General features: G+C 40.2%; 1 protein-coding gene across 1 annotated transcript in view; it reads right to left on the reverse strand.

Annotated features, from left to right (window-relative positions):
* The window catches only part of LOC126297448 (potassium voltage-gated channel subfamily H member 6), a 2,320,485-nt gene that overhangs the window by 1,303,372 nt on the left and 1,002,217 nt on the right, over positions 1–14,896 (reverse strand). The window lies entirely within an intron of this gene.

The following is a 14,896-nucleotide window of genomic DNA, read 5'->3' on the forward strand; positions in this document are numbered from 1 at the left end:
TATGTACAAAAAATAAGAAACTGTATATAGAACAGAGGACTAGTATTAGATCTGCAGCTTTGCTTCTGCCGTTTTTTCTCGAAGGACGAGGCTTTATTGTGAAAAAGTTACAAAAACTTTCTGATTCAAAGTACCGATAATTGCTGACCACTACTTCCACTCATCATCCGTGCAACATTCGAATTCCGAGGAGGAAGAATTGGGAGTCTTTCAAGAAGATGCATGAATCGATACAGTTTTGCACTTCTTCTTACGACCGGAAGTGTTGGTCAGCTAGGCCGTATGCCACGATCGAAAAGGGTAGTAGTCAAAGGGAGCAATGTCTGGATAAAACGGCTGGTTGTAAAGGACGTCGCATTTCAAGTTTCCAAAGAACGTTTTGATGGGTTTTGCTACAAGGCGTCGAGCACTTACATGCAGCCAATCACCTTTTCATGCCTATCGCCGTATTTTGGTCGTTTGTCTTTCAGTGCTTGGCTCAGACACATCAAGTGCTCTCGACAATAACCTCTTGTGATAGTTCCCATCGGTTTTAATACCTTCGACAGCCTTCTCTCTTGCACCGCCATGCCGGTCTTCGACGTCAAATTCACCGTTCTTGAAGCGTTGAAACCATTCCCTGCACGCTCTTTCACTAATACACTACTGGCCATAAAAATTGCTACACCAAGAAGAAATGCAGATGATAAACGGGTATTCATTGGACAAATATATTATAGTAGAACTGACATATGATTACATTTCCATGCAATTTGGGTGCATAGATCCTGAGAAATCAGTACCCAGAACAACCACTTCTGGCCGTAATAACGGCCTTGATACGCCTGGGCATTGAGTTAAACAGAGCTTAGATGGCGTATACAGGTACAGTTGTCCATGCAGCTTCAACACGATACCACAGTTCATCAAGATTAGTGACTGGCGTATTGAGACGGGCCAGTTGCTCAGCCACCATTGACCAGACGTTTTCATTTGGTGAGAGATTTGGAGAATGTGCTGGCCAGAGCAGCAGTCGAACATTTTCAGTATCCAGAAAGGCCCGTACAGGAACTGAAACATGCGGTCGTGCATTATCCTGCTGAAAAGTAGGGTTTCGCAGGGATCGAATGAAGGGTAGAGCAACGGGTCGTAACATACCTAAAATGTAACGTCTACTGTTCAAAGGGCCGTCAATGCGAACAAGAGGTGACCGAGACGTGTAACCAATGGCACCTCATACCATCACGCCGGGTGATACACCAGTATGGCGATGACACCCAGGTTCGTTGAGTACACCACCGCAGGCGCTCCTGTCTGTGATGCAGCGTCAAGGGTAACAACAGCCATGGTCTCCGAGCAGATAGTCCATGATGCTGCAAACGTCGTCGAACTGTTCGTGCAGATGGTTGTTGTCTTGCAAACGTCCCCATATGTTGACTCAGGGATCAAGACGTGGCTGCACGATCCGTTACAGCCATGCGGATTAGATGCCTGTCATTTCGACTGCTAGTGATACGAGGCCGTAGGGATCCAACACTGCGTTCCGTATTACCCTCCTGAACCCACCGATTTTATATTCTGCTAACAGTCAGTGGGTCTCGACCAACGCGAGCAGCAATGTCGCGATACGATGAACCGCAACCGCGATAGGCTATAATCCGACCGTTATGAAAGTCGGAAACGTGATGGTACGAATTTCTCCTCCTTACACGAGGCATCACAACAACGTTTCACCAGGCAACGCCGGTCAACTGCTGTTTGTGTATGAGAAATCGGTTGGAAACTCTCCTCATGTCAGCACGTTGTAGGTGTCGCCACCGGCGCCAACATTGTGTGAATGCTCTGAAAAACTAATCATTTGCATATCACAGCATCTTTTTACTGTCAGTTAAACTTCGCGTCTGTAGCACGTCATCTTCGTGGTGTAGCAATTTTAATGGCCAGTAGTGTAGTTGCCTCACAACGGATCTTACCCAACATTTTATGAGCCTCAGCCGCAGACTTCTTCACGTTAAAGCGGAAACTTAAAAATTTCCGCAAATTACGACAATTCGGCTCGTAAGCTGACATATCCAATCGAGAATAACTTTGTAATGTACCCTAAAACGACAAATGTTTACAAATGTGTAAGCTTATTGTACGACACTTAAGACCTACCACCTGCACCACCACTTACCGCTACTGCCATCCATTGTAAAACGGCAGAAGCAAAGTTGTAGACTTAATACAGACTCAATAGTCAAATTACATTACAAGAAATACAATAAAATTCTAATATGTGTAATCAGGAGCGACAATCACATGCATTACGCACAGAAAATAAGAAAGTCAAACAACTAAATAAAATCGATGAACATTGTAACAGTTTGACATATAGGAGTATCGAATCAGAACAAGCAGGGTAACCACAGTCCTTCCGGTAACTGGTAATGATACAGATAAGAATAATCAAAAAGTTGTAGCCTCAGATTACAATAAATTTCTTCTCACTATAGCTGAAAAAAAAACAGGCAACCATAATAAACAAACAGGGAACTATAATAAATGCGGATCACACAAAATTAGCACTTCAGTTCTACAGCACTACTTCTAAAGAAATCTCAAAATCATAAAATTATTTAGAAGCTCACTGTCTTCTGGATATGATGGTGTATGAAATAGGGTTTCAAAATCATGTGCATACTGATTCAGTCACATCTTGTGCTATTTGTGTAACCAGCCAATGAGAAATATGGTATCTACAAATAAAAAAAAAAAAAAAAACTTTCGATCGCGACGCCAGTCCACAAAAGGAACGAGGAATCTAATATCCAACTAGAGGTCCATCTCTCAGATGCCAGTGGTCTCAAAGGTATTTAAGACAATAGCGTATGACAGAATTTGTAGCAACATTATACAAAATGGTTTTCTAACACCTACACACTTGGGTTTTCGTAAGGGTTTCTCCACAGAGGGAGCTAAATTTAACCTAACAGATGAAATCCTCGGTGGACAAAATTTTAGAAGCTATACAATGCGGCTTTTTTCCCTTGGCCTTGCTAAGGTATTCGACTGCGTAGATTATAATACACTGCTGAAAAAGCTTCCAGACTAGAATCTTGCTTACACAACAAAAAAGGAAGATATCTCTATGGAGGGTCAAGAATGCTTTGAACTAAGAGTAATTTCTCACTCTGTTGACAGAGAAATAATGCTGTTTTCATATATTGTATACTTCTGTTTTTTGCTATCCTATAGTATTTAAACATCTGGTCAAATGTTGCTGGAGATAAAGGCTCCAAACTACAGAAACGAAAAGTGAGAATAATATATGATGTCTCTAACTCACTTTGAAATTCTGAAGGTAGCACCGGTAAAGATACCAGACGGAAGTTATAAGAGTCGATGGGCATGAAAGGGAAACAGTGGCTGAGACGGGATTGAGACAAGGTTGTAGCCTATCCCCGATGTTATTGAATCTGTACATTGAGCAAGCAGTGAAGGAAACTAAAGGATCATTTGGAGTAGAAGAATGAGAAGAAATAAGACTTTGATGTTGGCTAATGACATTGTAATTCTGTCAGAGAGAGCGAAGGACTTGCACGAGCAGCTGAATGGAATGGACGGTGTCTTGAAAGGAGGAATGAACATCAACAAAATCAAAACAAGGATAACTGAGAGTAGTCGAATTAAATCACGTTACTCTGAGGAAATTACATTAGGAAACGAGACCCTACAAGTAGTATATAAGTTTTCCTATTTGATCAGCAAAATAACTGATGATGGTGAAAATAGAAAGAATATAAAATGTAGACTGGAAATGCCACGAAAAGATTTTCTGAAAATGAGAAATCAGGAAGTATATTCTTAAAGTATCTGTATGAAATATAGTGATGTATGAAAGTGAAACATGGACGATAAACAGTACAGACAAGAAGATGAAAGAAGCTTTTGAAACGTGGTGCTACAGAAGATTGCTGATGGTTAGTTAGATAGATGACATAACTAAGGAGGGGGACCTGAACAGAGAAAAGGAATTAGTGGCACAATCCGACTAGAAGGCGGGATCAGTTGATAGCTCATTCTGTGGTTCAGTACTAAAGTGTGAGGGTAAAAATTGTGAGAGAGACCAAGGGATAAAAACAGCAAGCAGATTATAAGGATGTAGGTTGCGGTAGTTATTCAGAGATGAAGACTGCACAGGATAGCTGCATCAAACCAGTCTTCGGACTGAAGACCACAACAACCACAGGACACCCTGCAGCGACCTCTTAATGTCTCTCAGGACATTTTCTGTTGAATGTCAACTTACATACTCACTGATGACGTTTGTAACAAAAAAGAGGGAACTATTTGAGAAAAACTGTAAAACTGTGACATTCAAACAGAATGGGCAAAAAATTTAAATTCCACCGAGGCTCTACAGCTCTCACGATAGTACACAAAGGAGATACTGGGTTAGATATAAAAGTATACAATTAGCTTCCCATCAACATAAAAAAGGAAATTAATAGTGTACAGATATTAGAAAGGATATTAAAAACATTCCACATAGAACAAACTTTTCATAAAATGAATGAATTCTTAGAGTCGTAACGCAACCTTTACTGTTACAGTAGAGGAAACCAGTTAACTCAAAACACAGTCTTAAAAGAAACAAGTGAAACTGACATCACGAAGACAAAAATATGTATTATGACTCAAATTATGATGATAAAGTGTAAATTTTGTTTAATTCATCAGGATAAAAATACTTACTCTCGAGAGATATTCTCTATTTCCATTTGTAAAACTTAAATTTATTTACTTAAATACATAACTGGGACAAAAGTGCGTACCGAAACACTCTCGATTACATTACATCGGTTGTTAATAACCGAAAAACATCCTGAGGTCTAATTTTATGTGACTGTGACACAGGAGGAAAGTGCTTATCTGGTTTAGCTGGTTTGGGAGTCATTTATAATACGAATGCTGCCCCTCAACAATATTAAACACAATGGTGAAATTTCACTGCAGTTTGGTTGTGCTTTTTAATCTTTTCTTCCCATCACAACTTCCCATTCGAAAATTTTGCATTTCCTTCTGTCTATTGTGAACAGTATCTCGCCTGTATTTTTTAAAGTGCACAGTAAAAATTTGTTTTAAGCATTCGGTAAATACTTTTGCGTGCAATCGCCTATTCGATTTATACTTCTGCACTGTAATAGCCTGGGTGTATTTATTGTAACTATTTGTTACTGTAATGACGTTACCTTCCTCACTACCAAAGTTTCACTGTTAATCTTGCCATCAGTTTCTTCTGTTTTATCCTCCTGTTCTTGTATAACTTCTTGAAAACAGTTGATTTTTTAATTGTTTTGCTGACTGTGATCCTGCCTCTGTATTGTTATTTTTTCCCTGAAGTTCACAGATAGTTCAGATTCTTCATTTTCTAGTTTTGTAATACTGATGTTGCGTTCTTGTGATAAATGTGCTTTATTTTTAATCAGTTGGTCATAGAATGCCTCAACTTCTTGAATCTTCTTTTCTAGTTCGATTATAGTATCCATTAAATCTTCCTCAGAATCTCCTGTTATCACCATCCTGATCCTACAAATATCTTCTCAGAGTTAGTCCTTGTTCTGCTGTAGTCTGGTCCTTTTATCGTCGGAGTCTCTCTTCATTTGTTCCTGAAACTCCTTCAAACATTCTTGTAACATCCTCTCTACATTATTTTGTGTTTTACGTGATATTTCTTCATTTTCTAGCACCTTCTTCGTTTTTTCTTGTTTTCGTGTGCTCTCTTCTCTTTGTTTTCTTATACTATCTCCTCCATGCTCCTTCTGTTTGTGTTTGAGATTTTTTCCATTATTAATGGTAACTGTTCCCCATCTAGACTTAGCTTCTCTCTCACTGTCTTTACTGATGTCTCAGTGTACCTCGTTGAATGATCGGAAGGACTGCCAACTGATAATATACAACAATGGATCCCTCAATCATGTTTCTCTCCCTGCACTACCTCGATTATTTTTGATTCTACGTCATCAACCTCTTGCTCTAGCCCAGAAGGCACCCTGACTAATCACAGTGCACCAGAACGTGCTATTAAAAACCCTTGGTAGCCCAAAATTCTTCCTAATTGATCATTAATTAATACGTTTTCACTGTTTCACTTCAGGTGATCCAAACTAAGAAAATAACTATTACCACTGAATACAGTAATGAGTATATGCCTAACAGAATTAAATACTAACAACATCAATCACTAGTTTGCATGAACCACTGAAGTAAGATACACGTCACATCATAAACTAATATCTATATAAACATATAATTTACAGTAATTTTTATGGCGCATCTGAACTACAGCTGCCGGGTATTGTCCTACTAGTGTAAAAATGCATACATACGCATAGTGCACTTCAGAGAAAAATCTAGAAAAAAATCGAAAGTACTGTTTACATTTATCTGTATTAATGCAAAAATACAATTTGAAGTGACTTATATGCTCTGGAGATGGTGTAATGTAATTTACTATTGCACCAGGACACCATCTTTACTCACCCATCGGCGCTAGTGCAACACGCCTTGTTTGATATCTGGTGCAGTGCGTCTTCATCTTTTGACTGTCGCGCTGTTTGTGCTATGCCACCGTGTGCACCGTCCGACCCTGCGACTCTTTACTGGCGTGTTGCTCGCAGTTCGGTGGTCACCCTACAATAAATGTCCTGCTCAGTAACCCCACTATTCCCAACTTGGCACTTGATGTCGTTGCAGTCACAGTGTGGCGTGGTTCTGGGTTGCCCGAATTCCTTGCAAGTTTCGCTATAGTGGCGGGTAGAATCACCTTGCTACCCACTACTGTCTGCCTCAGCTACCCCATGAGTCTATGAGATGACTCAGTAATCATGTCATCTTTAGAACTTGCGTACACATTGCAGTTTACTGTGCTCCATATAAGCAACCGATTTTAGTCGCTCAAAAGGCAGTTTCGGACATAAAACCACTGGAAAACATCACACTGATACCTTCTTGAAGAATTTTTTGGTTGTTTCGCAGCGGTAATGTCTACGTATTCACTCAGTTAGCATCTAAATTTCAGTTTTCCACACCAGTTTTTTGTGTTCGTACTTCTCGACACTGTTTCCTAGTACTGTTTTTGCTGTCTGATATGGTTAAAATAAGTTTATCCACAATTCCATTCCATATTGTTGCACTATAGAATTCAGACTATATTGTTCCTTCCACCAAGTTTTGACTTTGAAAATTGTATTGTGTTACACTCTCAACAGTTCAATACCTTCTATTATTCAGTCTAACAAACAGCTTCTCATCATGGTAGTGAAAACTGAAATTCAGTATCGAAATATAATGCTCCACTGATGATCAGTTACACTTTCATACAAGCCAAGATGAAATACGTCAACTAGACGAAATGCTGCAATCTCTAGTCTATTCTTCATTGAAGATTTGCTGTGCGGGTGGATGTGCGCTTAAAGGGGCCATGTCACAGATTGCGTGTCCCCTCCCGCCAGAGGTTGGAGTCCTCCCTTGGGCATAAGTTAGTTTCAGTAGTGTGTCTCGGGACCGATGACCTCAGCAGTTTGGTCCCTCAGGAATTCACACACATTTGAAAATTTCATTGAAGATTACAGCTGTCCTTTTAGGGTAAGCCAAGATGAAACACTCCCCATTACACTCCACCCATTGTTAATAACTGAATAGCAGCTTAAGTTGTATGTGACCGTGACCTACTAAATAAGTGTTAATCATCAGGTTTAGCTGTTTTGAGAGTCGTTGCTAATCAGAATTCTGTTGCTAAGCAATGTTCAACAATGGAGACGGTTTTTGCAATAATCATCGTCAAGATATTTTACACCATTTGAGCGATATATTCTGACTAGGCACAACTTGAAGCAGACAGTACTTTCGTGTTACACTTCATATTACAGTTAATCACAACACAGGCCGTTATCTTGGTGTATCGTCACACGCTGTAACAACAGTTAGCATACACAATCCTTATCACAATCCAGTGTGTGGCCAGCATGGTTGATGCGAACGCTGATTTTCGGTAGTCCATAAACCAGAAGAAGTTTTAATCTGCCAGGAAGTTTCAGTCCATAAACCTTTTGAACACTCGTCAGTAATATCACTTATCACGATTCAGTATGTTTATCGAGTGTCAACCTCCGTTGTTGAGCAACATCGAGGGATACTTTCTTCCGCCATTCTAACCATGATCTGCTCACTGGCTGACGGCTATACCCACACTACTGCCACACTCACTAGCTGCGCGCGGCGCTTGACGACCGATGCTGCCTACCTGTGTGAAGGAAAATGTGTTTATCTCTGTGTAAGAGATGAACCATGGACCTTGGCGTTGGTGGGGGGCTTGCGTGCCTCAGCGATACAGACAGCCGTACCGTAGGTGCAACCATAACGGAGGGGTATCTGTTGAGAGGCCAGACAAACGTATGGTTCCTGAAGAGGGGCAGCAACCTTTTCAGTAGTTACAGGGGCAACAGTCTGGATGATTGACTGATCTGGCCTTGTAACACTAACCAAAACGGCCTTTCTGTGCTGGTACTGCGAAGGGCTGAAAGCAAGGGGAAATTACAGCCGTAATTTTTCACGAGGACATGCAGCTTTACTGTATGGTTAAATGATGATGGCGTCCTCTTGGGTAAAATATTCCGCAGGTAAAATAGTGCCCCTTCCAGATCACCGTTCGGGGACTACTCAGGAAGACATCGTTATCAGGAGAAAGAAAACTGGTGTTCTACGGATCGGAGCGTGGAATGTCAGATGCCTTAATCGGGCATGTAGGTTAGAAAATTTAAAAATGGATAGGTTAAAGTTAGTTATAGTGGGAATTAGTGAAGTTCGGTGGCAGGAGGAACAAGACTTCTGGTCACAAAATCAAAAAGGGGTAATTCAGGTGTAGGTATAATAATGAACAAAAAAATAGGAGTGCTGGTAAGCTACTACAAACAGCATAGTAAACGCATTATTGTGGCCAAGATAGACACGAAGCCCACGCTTACCACAGTAGTCCAAGTTTATATGACAACTTGCTCCGCAGATGACGAATAGATTGATGAAATGTATGATGAGATAAAAGATGTTATTAAGATAGTGATGGGAGACGAAAATTTAATAGTCATGGGTGACTGGAATTCGTTAGTAGGAAAAGGAAGAGAAGGAAACGTAGCAGGTGAATTTGGAATGGAGGTAAGGAATGAAAGAGGAAGCCGCCTGGTAGAATTTTGCACAGAGTATAACTGAATCATAGCTAAAACTTGGTTCAAGAATCATTAAAGAAGGTTGTATACATGGAAGCAGCCTGGATATATTAGAAGAAATAAAAACTTTGCGGTTCGCCGATGACATTGTAATTGTGTCAGAGACAGCAAAGTACTTGGAAGAGCAGTTGCACGGAATGGACAGTTTCTTGAAAGGAGGATATAAGACGAACGTCAACAAAAGCAAATCGAGGATAATGGAATGTAGCCGAATTAAGTCGTGTGATGCTGACGGAATTAGATTAGGAAATGAGACACTTAAAGTAGTAAAGGAGTTTTGCTATTTGGGTTAACAAAATAACAGATGATGGTCGAAGTAGAGGAGATATAAAATATAGACTGGCAATGGCAAGGAAAGCGTTTCTTCTCATTTGTTAACTTCGAGTATAGATTTAAGTGTCAGGAAGTCGTTTCTGAACGTATTTGTATGGAGTGTTGCCGTGTATGGAAGTGAAACATGGACGATAAATAGTTTGGACAGGAAGAGAATAGAAGCTTTCGAAGTCTGTTGCTACAGAAGAATGCTGAAGATTAGATGGGTAGATCCCACAACTAATGAGGAGGTATTGAAAAGAATTAGAGAGAGGAGAAAATTGTGGCACACTGTGACTAGAAGAAGGGATCGGTTGGTAGGACATGGTCTGAGGCATCAAGGGAGCACCAATTTAGTATTGGAGTGCAGTGTGGATGGTAAAAATTGTAGATGGAGACCAAGAGTGAATACACTAAGCGGAATCAGAAGGATGTAGGTTGCAGTAGGAACTGGGAGATGAAGAAGCTTGCACAGGATAGAGTAGCATGGAGAGCAGCATCAAACCAGTCTCTGGACTGAAGACCACAACAACAACCAGGGCTTGTGGACCCCTTTCAGTAGTTTCATTTATTTTAATATTTTAACCATTCATTTAAACTAATGCCAGTAAACTGTAGGTTTTAATATTATAAGCAACCTATTGTTATCTGCCCCCCCATGAACCATGGACCTTGCCGTTGGTGGAGGGGCTTGCGTGCCTCAGCGATACAGATGGCCGTACCGTAGGTGCAACCACAACGGATGGGTATCTGTTGAGAGGCCAGACAAACGTGTGGTTCCTGAAGAGGGGCAGCAGCCTTTTCAATAGTTGCAGGGGCAACAGTCTGAATGATTGACTGATCTGGCCTTGCAACATTAACCAAAACGGCCTTGCTGTGCTGGTACTGCGAACGGCTGAAAGCAAGGGGAAACTACAGCCGTAATTTTTCCCGAGGACATGCAGCTTTACTGTATGATTAAATGATGATGGCATCCTCTTGGGTAAAATATTCCGGAGGTAGAATAGTCCCCCATTCGGATCTCCGGGCGGGGACTACTCAGGAGGATGTCGTTATCAGGAAGAAGAAGACTGGCGTTCTACGGATCGGAGCGTGGAATGTCAGATCCCTTAATCGGGCAGGTAGGTTAGAAAATTTAAAAAGGGAAATGGATAGGTTAAAGTTAGATATAGTGGGGATTAGTGAAGTTCGGTGGCAGGAGGAACAAGACTTCTGGTCAGGTGACTACAGGGTTATAAACACAAAATCAAATAGGGGTAATGCAGGAGTAGGTTTCATAATGAATAGGAAAATAGGAATGCGGGTAAGCTACTACAAACAGCATAGTTAACGCATTATTGTGGTCAAGATAAATACGAACCCCACACCTACTACAGTAGTACAAGTTTATATGCCAACTACCTCTGCAGATGATTATGAAATTGAAGAAATGTACGATGAAATAAAAGAAATTGTTCAGATAGTGAAGGTAGACGAAAATTTAATAGTAATGGGTGACTGGAATTCGAGTGTAGGAAAAGGGAGAGAAGGAAACATAGTAGGTGAATATGGATTGAGGCTAAGAAATGAAAGAGGAAGCCGCCTAGTAGAATTTTGCACAGAGCACAACTTAATCATAGCTAACACTTGGTTTAAGAATCATGAAAGAAGGTTGTATACGTGGAAGAACCCTGGAGATACTAAAAGGTATCAAATAGATTATATAATGGTAAGACAGAGATTTAGGAACCAGGTTTTAAGTTGTAAGACATTTCCAGGGGCAGATGTGGACTCGGACCACAATCTATTGGTTATGACCTGTAGATTAAAGCTGAAGAAACTGCAAAAATGTGGGAAATTAAAGAGATGGGACCTGGATAAACTGAAAGAACCAGAGGTTGTACAGAGTTTCAGGGAGAGCATAAGGGGACAATTGACAGGAATAGGGGAAAGAAATACAGTAGAAAAAGAATGGGTAGCTCTGAGGGATGAAGTAGTGAAGGCAGCAAAGGATAAATTAGGTAAAAAGACGAGGGCTGCTAGAAATCCTTGGGTAACAGAAGAAATATTGAATTTAATTGATGAAAGGAGAAAATATAAAAATGCAGTAAATGAAGCAGGCAAAAAGGATTACAGACGTCTCAAAAATGAGATCGACAGGAAGTGCAAAATGGCTAAACAGGGATGGCTAGAGGACAAATGTAAGGATGTACAAGCTTATCTCACTAGGGGTAAGATAGATACTGCCTACAGGAAAATTAAAGAGACCTTTGGAGAGAAGAGAACCACGTGTATGAATATCAAGAGCTCAGATGGCAAACCAGTTCTAAGCAAAGAAGGGAAGGCAGAAAGGTGGAAGGAGTATATAGACGGTTTATACAAGGGTGATGTACTTGAGGACAATATTATGGAAATGGAAGAGGATGTAGATGAAGACGAAATGGGAGATACGATACTGCGTGAAGAGTTTGACAGAGCACTGAAAGACCTGAGTCGAAACAAGGCCCCCGGAGTAGACAACATACCACTAGAACTACTGACGGCCTTGGGAGAGCCAGTCATGACAAAACTCTACCAGCTGGTGAGCAAGATGTATGAGACAGGCGAAATACCCTCAGACTTCAAGAAGAATATAATAATTCCAATCCCAAAGAAAGCAGGTGCTGACAGATGTGAAAATTACCGAACTATCAGTTTAATAAGTCACAGCTGCAAAATACTAACGCGAATTCTTTACAGACGAATGGAAAAACTGGTAGATGCGGACCTTGGGGAGGATCAGTTTGGATTCCGTCGAAATGTTGGAACACGTGAGGCAATACTGACCTTACGACGTATCTTAGAAGAAAGATTAAGGAAAGGAAAACCTACGTTTCTAGCATTTGTAGACTTAGAGAAAGCTTTTGACAATGTTGACTGGAATACTCTTTTTCAAATTTTAAAGGTGGCATGGGTAAAATACAGGGAGCAAAAGACTATTTACAATTTGTACAGAAACCAGATAGCCGTCATAAAAGTCGAGGGGCATGAAAGGGAAGCAGTGGTTGGGAAAGGAGTGAGACAGGGTTGTAGCCTCTCCCCGATGTTATTCAGTCTGTATATTGAGCAAGCAGTAAAGGAAACAAAAGAAAAATTTGGAGTAGGTATTAAAATTCATGGAGACGAAGTAAAAACTATGAGGTTCGCCGATGACATTGTAATTCTGTCAGAGACGCCAAAGGACTTGGAAGAGCAGTTGAACGGAATGGACAGTGTCTTGAAAGGAGGACATCAACAAAATCAAAACGAGGATAATGGAATGTAGTCAAATTAAATCGGGTGATACTGAGGGAATTAGATTAGGAAATGAGACACTTAAAGTAGTAAAGGAGTTTTGCTATTTAGGAAGTAAAATAACTTATGATGGTCGAAGTAGAGAGGATATAAAATGTAGACTGGCAATGGCAAGGAAAGCGTTTCTGAAGAAGAGAAATTTGTTAACATCGAATATAGATTTATGTATCAGGAAGTCGTTTCTGAAAGTATTTGTTTGGAGTGTAGCCATGTATGGAAGTGAAACATGGACGATAACTAGTTTGGACAAGAAGAGAATAGAAGCTTTCGAAATGTGGTGCTACAGAAGAATACTGAAGATAAGGTGGATAGATCACGTAACTAATGAGGAGGTATTGAATAGGATTGGGGAGAAGAGAAGTTTGTGGCACAACTTGACTAGAAGAAGGGATCGGTTGGTAGGACATGTTTTGAGGCATCAAGGGATCACAAATTTAGCGTTGGAGGGCAGCGTGGAGGGTAAAAATCGTAGAGGGAGACCGAGAGATGAGTACACTAAGCAGATTCAGAAGGATGTAGGTTGCAGTAGGTACTGGGAGATGAAGCAACTTGCACAGGATAGAGTAGCATGGAGAGCTGCATCAAACCAGTCTCAGGACTGAAGACAACAACAACAACAACAACAACAACATTGTTATCTGGAAATAAGTAATACAGTAAGTGTTCATGTAATACCGCATTATTTTCCTATACTACTAGTATATTACCTTGTACAGTAAGTAATGAATTGGACCAAATAAAAACATCAAAATAAATCGACCACTGATGCATGGACTGGCTGTCAATAAATCTAACACATTGTTTATATAAAGAGGCGAATAAGTCAATTACTATTCCATTGCACACCTGTAGAAAGCCACTGGAATCACATATAATACTTCAGTGAAGAATCTTTACTTAATACCACTTGTAGGAGTATCAGGTGCCACGCTGGAAAACTTTTAAGGAAATACGACTATTCTTCCACAGAATGAGTGGCTTATAAGATATCTTTTCGACCAATCACATCCTCTAACACATGTCTTGAGATATTACAGTTAATGTGAAGGCTCAGCCTAAGGATCCCAAATATGGTCCTGCATACTTGTGGGTAACAAATCCAGTAATCTCGGTGGACTGATCACCGTCGTTATTCCATAGGTCCTAAGAAAAACAGTAGCTTAAGCTGCTACTGTTCCTACAAATATTATTATCTGCCACTGTTCCCATAAATATTATTAACCTTCAGATCTTAAGAAAAGGTTGCAATGTATCGAATACACTTAGATAGGACCCTAGTACAGAATTACATTTTAGGTTTCTGCAATAGATGATTGATATATATGCTACACTATCCTACATCTGGTATCAGACTCGGATATTTGCTGCTTCGTTTTCAACGACACTGGTGCAGATGTGGAGTTAACTTATAATCTTCCTTACTTTTTGAAACCCTTCCTCAAAGTAGTGTCTAATGATAGTCGCCACACAGTAAGTGATTGATTTTCTCTTCCCTCGCCTGAGTGAGACGATAATTGTGAATTGGAATAATACTGAATTTTATGAAATGGAATGTCACTTCTGATGTTCTTCTGACATCTAAGAGTGAATTCGGCACTGTAATATATGACGGTGTCCATTTTTTGTTGCGCAAAACGCTGTGCAAATACATAGCTATGTTAGATAACAAATCTTTTTTATCCACTTCTAACTTTCTGCATTGTTCTAGTTTCTTGTCCCCCATAGGAGATTTCTTTAATGTTCAGAAATCTTCGTATGTTATCATAGACCAACAAGATGGGTTCTTGACTCAATTCGTCACAGTATGCTGTCAGTGACAGTAATATGAAAACGGTCAGTGTAATCCGAGGGGGACAAAAAGTATGTAATAAAAGTTGCTATACCAGTTAGCGCCACTTAGGTACGCAACACAATTTCAAACATTGGTCAGTGTGGTATGGCTTTGCAAATTAATCTCTCTGTTTATGCAAGAATAAATCACATTACGAGAAATTATTAGAAAGTAAGCGTACTCAAAATCATTTGTA

This window comes from Schistocerca gregaria, chromosome X, assembly GCF_023897955.1.
Source record: "Schistocerca gregaria isolate iqSchGreg1 chromosome X, iqSchGreg1.2, whole genome shotgun sequence".
In the NCBI taxonomy this organism is placed as follows: Eukaryota; Metazoa; Arthropoda; class Insecta; order Orthoptera; family Acrididae; genus Schistocerca; species Schistocerca gregaria.